We start from the raw sequence: 6,497 nt of genomic DNA on the forward strand, positions 1-6,497 counted from the left end.
TCAATGTTACTGTGTGCCCTGTGTACAGACTGCTATGTAGTCTATCCTATTCACCCAACACTAACACCAATGTCACTGTGTGCCCTGTGCACAGACTGCTATGTAGCCTATCCTATTCACCCACCACTCACACCAATGTCACTGTGTGCTCTGTGTACAGACTGCTATGTAGCCTATCCTATTCAAGTGCATGCTGAGCCAAAGCACCTCTCCGACTACCCCTTACTGGCCACCCACATGGGACTACACCTATCTCTTGCATTGATGATGTCAATACATTTTGTTTTTGTTATTGGTCAGCTTCAAATTGATGGTCAAGATGAAACAAAGTGTATGTTATTTCTAGGAGTTATACCACAAAGTGATGCAGTTTTCATGAAAATCAGTTCAGTAGTTTTTGCACCAACTTGGGAAAAAAAGGCAGACAGGCAGACACAACATTCTTATTAGTATAGATATTGTTGAATCTCCCATAAAACTCTACAAATGGGAAAAATAATCCAGGCATTTGGATGTACTAATAACAATAATGTCTGTAATATGTTCAAAAAAAGTTTAAGGAAAGTAATTTTTCATGAAGACTTCATGAAGCAATTTACAGTGATTTCCTGAGTTTTCTGTTTTCAGAGTACTGCTCTAAGTATTGAATCTCTGGGAAAGCAAACTAAATAATGTATAACAAAAATAAAAAAACTAACATTCAAAAACACTAGAGCTTTAACATTAGCGGAGAAAACTCCACAATACGTAACAATGTCTCTCCTATGAAACTCATAAATTCTGCATCTAACGATTACTGAACTCTTAGTTACTGGATGTTTATAGGCAACTCTTTACGTAAGCTCTGGGGACAAAAAGTAAGCACACAGAGAAATTAATTAATTTACATTCGGTGTCAATCTTGTTAAACATTCAGACAATCACATAACTGTCAGAACATTCACAGGTCAATATTCATTAAAAAAAAGTCTTGCAGCATTAATTGACATTTGCTCCAGAATTTTGAAGTGGTGTTTTTTGCACAGTGAAATATTGTGTACCAAATGTCAGTAATTAAAGTGAACTTAATTTGAACAAAGCAAATTAATTTTGCACCAGGTGGCAGAAATTGCGTTTGATTTCTGTTTTCTTTTCATATTTAATCAATACTACATACTGTACCTTGAATACTCTCAGATGTTGGAACACTATTATTTGCTTTTTATATCTGCAATCTGATGTAACATTTCTCTGCAATGTAATATAAATAACAACTTTGTAAGTGATATCTTTTGGATAGTAAGTTAAATTGTACAGTGCTTTTGGTGGTATTTTGTTGTACAGATTCTACTAATCCTACAGTATCTATATTGATAATGATTAATTAATATGGGTTGGGTATGAAATGTTGACAAGTAAGGATATGTAAACATATCATCTCTGGTGGCCCAGCAGTTACTTATCTCCTCTTAATGGTTGCAGCGGCTCCAGCATGGCTTCTGCATCCTAGTGGTTATCACTTCTGGGTCAGACTTCCGACCCTCCAATCCAAAAATAGAACTTTGGGGATTTATCAACAACAGTATGAACAATTTAAAAAAAAAAATACGGCTTTATGAGAAAATATATATATTTTTTAAATTATTTTTATTGAGACATACTGCTGTGTTATATGTCAAATGAAAGCCCGTAATTAGAGGTTTAAAATGGGACCTTGCCCAACTCTCTAGATCAATTAGATGAGCTACAAAAGCAATTTATAAAAACTGTTAAAATATAATTTTTTGTTAAAAAATGTCAGCTTTAAAGGCATATAACTTAAAAACTAGTGTACATAGCAATCTCATATTTAGAATTTTTCTTCACACCCAAGGAATCAATTAATTTACCAAATTCCATTACAATCTGAAACGGTCAGGTTGAAACCCTGTGATTTGGTATGGCATGACCCGACAAGATAGTTGTGATTAAATAAGATGGCCAGTGTTGATACTACATTCTCAGAATCCATATTAATTCTAGCCATCAATTTCCTGTGTGGGCATTCACATAAAAAGCCACAGCTTTAATTTTATTTAATTCTTACCCTGTTTACTGAATCCAGCTAGTCTCAAACTATTCTTGATTTGCTCATTATGGTTATTGAATTCAGTGAGCTTCAAGCTACTGTATTTTTGCTGTTCTCATGCAGTCTAAATAATCATCTTGACTGACTATTATGGATCCCTAATCCTGTGTACAAAACTCATCTTGTCTCTGACTACTTTCCTGTCTATTGTACTTGGTTCATTTCACTGTATTTTGGAAATTCTCATCTTGTTTACCTTTTTATTGTGACTAGTTTCTGCCTCCACTAAGCCACCGGGCTTTGACCAGCCACACTGGAATTGTGACATCCATACGTAGATAGGAATTCTCTCACTCTGCCCACCTCCTTCTATCAACCTATGCAAAGGTCGGCTCTTCTGCAAATAACATTCACTTTGGTGGGGTTCTGACTATTTTGTGCTTTCTAAAAGAAACTCATAGTGAATTTTTAGCATGTTACATTAAGACTTAATATAAATACTAACAATACACTGTATGAAATAGTATTTATTAGCGTAAAGGTAAAGCATGATAAATAGAGACTCCGCAATTCCAAAAGGCATCAGAATTTAGGCATTTTGTATTGAACAAGTGTGCTACAGAACTACATATAATGTGAATTTGGTTAATAAGCATAGGTCAATCACAAAACATTAGGAGATATCTAGTTCAAAGCAAAGTGTAACTTTAGGAATTTTTAATACATACAAGGAGAAGGTAGTGGATATTAGTGAGATAAGTAGATGCATAGAGGAAATGTATGGAATAAAATATTCAAATCTCTCCTCATTTAACTATCTTTTTGGTCAAACAAAAATTTAGAACGGTATAGAGTATATGATATATTTTATAGAACTTTATTTGCTGAATTACACTTACACCTTCCGAATGTATTGAAAAATCAATCTGTTGTGGATTGTTGTATAACTGGAAACGAGCTTGATAAAATAAATGAAAATATAATTTCAAAGTCCATTCTACAGTACTACCACTCTAGTGTCAACCTATTTGTTAATCAAATAACTCTGTTTCTCCTAAAATAATTCCTGGTTTAGCTTAATTTATGTGTGACATTATTGAGCACATTACACATTTCACATTAAAGGTTTTCAGAAAATTTATTGAAATGCACCCTAAAATCTACTTTTCCATCTAAGTGTGCCTACAAGCTATAGAAGAGGCCCTATTGGCATGTTTCACTTAATACACCCTCTATACTCCTTTGATCACATTTAAGTAAATCAGTCCTGTAAAATAAAGTATTATTTTGACATGAGTTCATATAGTAAGTAGACACATTTCCCTAAAAAAATCCTTTAACTATACACTTTCACATAATTCAATTCAATAACATTGCCAAATTAGCGCTGCGTGTCATATATACACATATTTGTTCCTTATCTAATTGGGACTGGTGATCTTTATTCTCACAGCAGCTTGTCATTGTTATCCTTCTGAATATAGCACCATTAGCGTTTTTCAGGAACATTTTTTTAAATGATGTAGTTGCCTAAGGGACTGTGCTTAATTAGATACATGATCTTATGTGTAAAAAAAACAGAGGCTAGACCTCAAATATTCTAGATTGTAAAGATAAGTTTTGAGTCTGACTTATAAAAGAAAAAGGAACATGAATTGGTAAGAGTAACTGTTTTCTTATTGTGTACAGTGCATGTACACAAAATGTTATGTTTTTTTTACCTTGTATAATGCTATACTAGTGCATTCCTTGTATGATACTGTTCTGTAACTTCTGTGGTGAATCTATGCAGGGTTGAATACTGTGTAACATAAATGTGACTCTGGTCATTCTTAATTTTTATAGGCTTATAGGAGCACAATGTAACGTTCGCACTGTAACAGTTTTGTTTTTTTACAATAGCATATGGATTTAATGGCTACATTTTCTATTGCCATTCATTTTGCAGTAAGCATTTTCACAGAGCTAATAGTTATTTGACTTTAGTCGACACTTTTAACACTTTCCTCTAATAAGATAAAGTTATAACCAGGCCAATATTGGATTATACATTGTATAGTTGGCATAAAACAAGACTGGCAGAGAAATAATATGATTGTGAGCCCCCACTTGATAATGCCACAATAACAAAAAATACTCCACTTTATTTCTAAGGAAATGTGGCACTGTTACTCTTCAAAAGCACATAGATGGAGGAAACATAATCCTTTGTGCGCTCTTAATAAAAGAGGAATGAAGGAGAAAATAATATAGATTAATAATAGATAAGCGATATTCTTCTAACAATGGTGTGAATGGTCACAAGCTACACAAGTGTTCTCAATAAGGTGGAAGATGTCTCAGACCTTATAATGAAGACAAAAGGGGTGTTACCCATAGCAACCAATCAGATACCAGCTGTCATTTATCTAGTACAGTGGGTCTTAACTCCAGTCTTCAACTACACCAAGCAGCTCATATTTTCAAGGGGATGTAGTTAGAAGACCGGCCACTAGGATACAGCCGCTCTAAATCCCAATTGGGGAAGTCCGACATGGGAATTAAGAAAGGCGTCAAAATATCAATGCCTTTCTTAATCTCGACGCCGGAATCCAGAAGGACGCCATCCCAAATGAGGTAAGTCTGGGGCATTTTAGGGGGAAGTGTTAGGTTTAGGTAGCATAGCGGGGTGAGGTTTTTTTGGGGGGGAAAGAGTTAGGCACCCCTAAGGGGGAGGGTTAGGGATAGGCACCATTGGGTGGGTAGGGTTATGGGGGAGACTTAAGTTTTAGCACTAACATTGAGGGTTAGGGTACGGGTGGGGAGGGCTAGGGTTAGGATACAAGAAGGGAGGGTTAGGGTTAGAGGTAAACTTACCCGACCTCTGTTGGGATACCGACCATCAATGCCGCTGTTGGTATTTTGACAGGAGGCATCCCATTCTGTTTTCAAAGATTATGTCTGTATAAACAGTGGAATAATTACTGACTGAGCAAAATTGATCGACTTACCTCTGTATGATTAAAGAAATACAGAAAAAAATGACATGTTTAAGGTAGTTGAGGACTGGAGTTCAGAATCACGGATCTCGTAAAATCGAATTGGTTGCTATGGGCAACAGCTCAACTTGCTCTTTTTAGAATGTTTGATAACTCTCTCCCTTAACTGTTCAGCTGCAGTTGAAAAAATATGTAGGAGACTAGGTAATTGCAGCAGACACTTGTCATGCTTCTGAGTTTGCCAGGTCTTATAACTTCAATAGTCAAAAAGAATGGTTCTTCATTTGTTGTGATGTCCATATCAACATTGAATCCTATCAGCTGTAGAAGATCTAGTTGGTAATTTTATAACATAAACACAAATGTGTATAACATTAATTTATTCACTTTGATAACATAATATTCTTTATATTCTAACACAGATTCTGCAACAAATATTATTTTCATTTTTGATAAAGCCTTTAGTTTAGAATAACTTTTAGTAAAAATAGACTATAATGTGGTTTACAAAAAATGTAATATAAGAACAAAGGACAAATGAAGAGGAATAACAAGTGTATACTCTTATGCTCTTGTTTGTAGTCTCAGCGCCGCGTTACCTTCCATCTCCCCGACGGCTCCCAAGAAAGTTGCAGTGACAGTGGTCTAGGAGACCATGACCCTATAGGAAGCGGAACTATGATCTCACACCCTCTTCCTCTGGTTCAGCCACAGGAAGAATTCTACGACCAAGCTTCTCCAGACAAGAGGACTGAAGCTGACGGAAACTCTGACCCAAACTCTGGTAAGTCAGTTATTTTATGTATGGTATGTGATCATTAAATATTGGAAAAGCTCATTGTTGGAAATTGCAATGAGCTTTTAACATGTGTTAAAACAAGTCTCAAATGTACTGGATATATATACCCTCAAATTTAGTTAAGTATTTTATTTTATATTCATGAGATATTTATTCTTATTTTACCTATTGCATTAAAATATATTTGTAAACATGTAGTAAAATAGTTAACATAAGATAATAACAATATACCTTAATAATTCCTTGAGTGTTTTAAGACTAAATCAACTAAAACTCAAAACTAAAAATTCAGTTCTGGGTGTGATTTATAAGCTTTATGTAGTTGCAGAATATGACTTCTATGGATGAGCAGTCATCATACGAATAGATTTACATTATTTAAAAAAATATATGAATTCACTTGGAATTTTGTAATATCAAATATTACAGTGTAGCTGTTGGATATTGATCATCCATCAAGGTGTCGTACTGTAGAAAAGCAACACTCATTTAGTAAAAATAGAGCATACAGTGTGAATTGAAGCTTTCAGGAGCACTTTGCATTGATCCATTGCAGCTTTATTGAACGGAAATAAAATGAAAAAGAAAACAATTGCTTTGTATGTCAACTAATAATAAAATGGCAAAATATAGCTCAGTTTGACAAATAGTTAGCAACAAGGATATTTCCATC

At 34.6% G+C, this 6,497-nt stretch overlaps 1 long non-coding RNA gene across 2 annotated transcripts in view; it reads left to right on the forward strand.

Annotated features, from left to right (window-relative positions):
* Positions 1 to 5,805, forward strand: part of LOC148538271 (uncharacterized) — a 559,751-nt gene extending 553,946 nt beyond the window's left edge. For both annotated transcript variants that reach the window (XR_015872581.1, XR_015872582.1), the window contains exon 3: positions 5,608 to 5,805. This is a non-coding gene — a long non-coding RNA (uncharacterized LOC148538271). The remainder of the gene's footprint in view (positions 1 to 5,607) is intronic.
* Positions 5,806 to 6,497: the final 692 nt, after the last annotated feature.

Source organism: Taudactylus pleione, unplaced genomic scaffold (assembly GCF_031769625.1).
Source record: "Taudactylus pleione unplaced genomic scaffold, aTauple2 ptg000041l, whole genome shotgun sequence".
Lineage (NCBI taxonomy): Eukaryota > Metazoa > Chordata > Amphibia > Anura > Myobatrachidae > Taudactylus > Taudactylus pleione.